General features: G+C 51.7%; 3 non-coding genes across 3 annotated transcripts; all 3 read right to left on the bottom strand.

Moving 5' to 3' along the window:
• Positions 1-218: 218 nt before the first annotated feature.
• Positions 219-337, bottom strand: LOC124891982. Its single transcript, XR_007050006.1, has one exon. It is a non-coding gene; the product is annotated as a 5S ribosomal RNA (ribosomal RNA).
• A 285-nt stretch (positions 338-622) lies between these two features.
• LOC124891984 lies at positions 623-741 on the bottom strand. The gene has a single exon (XR_007050007.1). It is a non-coding gene; the product is annotated as a 5S ribosomal RNA (ribosomal RNA).
• A 173-nt stretch (positions 742-914) lies between these two features.
• LOC124891985 lies at positions 915-1,033 on the bottom strand. The gene has a single exon (XR_007050008.1). It is a non-coding gene; the product is annotated as a 5S ribosomal RNA (ribosomal RNA).
• Between the last annotated feature and the right edge of the window lie 227 nt (positions 1,034-1,260).

The following is a 1,260-nucleotide window of genomic DNA, read 5'->3' as shown; positions in this document are numbered from 1 at the left end:
TCTGATGGGATCCGGTGCGTTAGTGCTGGTATGATCGCATCCGTCATTCCCAGCACTCCAAATTCTATTATGCCACTTTCTCCTCCGCCGCCCGTCACACCCCGCACGCGCGCCCCTGCGCCATGCCCCCGTTCTCGTTTTCGCCAAGTGGAAAAACAAAAAGATTCGCCGATCAAACCGGCAAAAATAAACCGAATTTTAAAGGAAAAAAAAATGAAGGGATGCAACACGAGGAATTCCCAAGGGGTCACCCATCCTAGTACTACTCCCGCCCAAGCACGCTTAACTTCGGAGTTCTGATGGGATCCGATGCATTAGTGCTGGTATGATCACATCTGTCATTCCCAGCACTCCAAATTCCATTATGCCTTTTTCTCCTCCGCCGCCCGTCACACCCCGCACGCGGGCCTTCGCGTCTCGCCCCCTTTCTTGTTACCGCCAAAAGGAAGAACAAAAAGATTCGCCGATCGAATCTGCCTCTTTCTTCTCCGCCGCCCGTCACACCCCGCACGCGCGCTCCTGCGCCATGCCCCCGTTCTATTTTCCGCCAAGAGGAAAAACAAAAAGATTCGCCTGTCGAACAGGCAAAAATAAACCGAATTTTAAAGGAAAAAAAATGGAAGGGATGCAACACGAGGACTTCCCAAGGAGTCACCCATCCTAGTACAACTACCGCCCAAGCACGCTTAACTTCGGAGTTCTGATGGGATCCGGTGCGTTAGTGCTGGTATGATCACATCCGTCATACCCAGCACTCCAAATTCTATTATGCCTTTTAGTCCTCCGCCGCCCGTCACACCCCGCACGCGGGCCTCCGCGCCTCGCCACCTTTATTGTTACCGCCAAGAGGAAAAACAAAAAGATTCGTCGATCGAACCGGCAAAATTAAACCGAATTTTAAAAGAAAAAAAAAAGGGATGCAACACGAGGACTTCCCAGAGGGTCACCCATACTAGTACTACTCTCGCCCAAACACGCTTGACTTCGGAGTTCTGATTGGATCCGGTGCGATAGTGCTGGTATGATCGCATCCGTCATTCCCAGCACTCCAAATTCTATTATGCCTCTTTCTCCTGCGCCGCCCGTCACACCCCGCACGCGCGCCCCTGCGCCTTGCCCCCATTCTCGCTTCCGTCAAGAGGAAAAACAAAAAGATTCGCCGATCGAACCGGCAAAATTAAACTGAATTTTAAAGGGAAAAAAAAGGAAGGGTTGCAACACGAGGACTTCCCAGGGGGTCACCCATCCTAGTACAACTCC

This window comes from Capsicum annuum, unplaced genomic scaffold (genome assembly GCF_002878395.1).
Source record: "Capsicum annuum cultivar UCD-10X-F1 unplaced genomic scaffold, UCD10Xv1.1 ctg42806, whole genome shotgun sequence".
Classification (NCBI taxonomy): domain Eukaryota; kingdom Viridiplantae; phylum Streptophyta; class Magnoliopsida; order Solanales; family Solanaceae; genus Capsicum; species Capsicum annuum.
The sequence above is the reverse complement of the archived record's forward strand: the minus strand, read 5'-3'. Positions and strand labels throughout refer to the sequence as shown.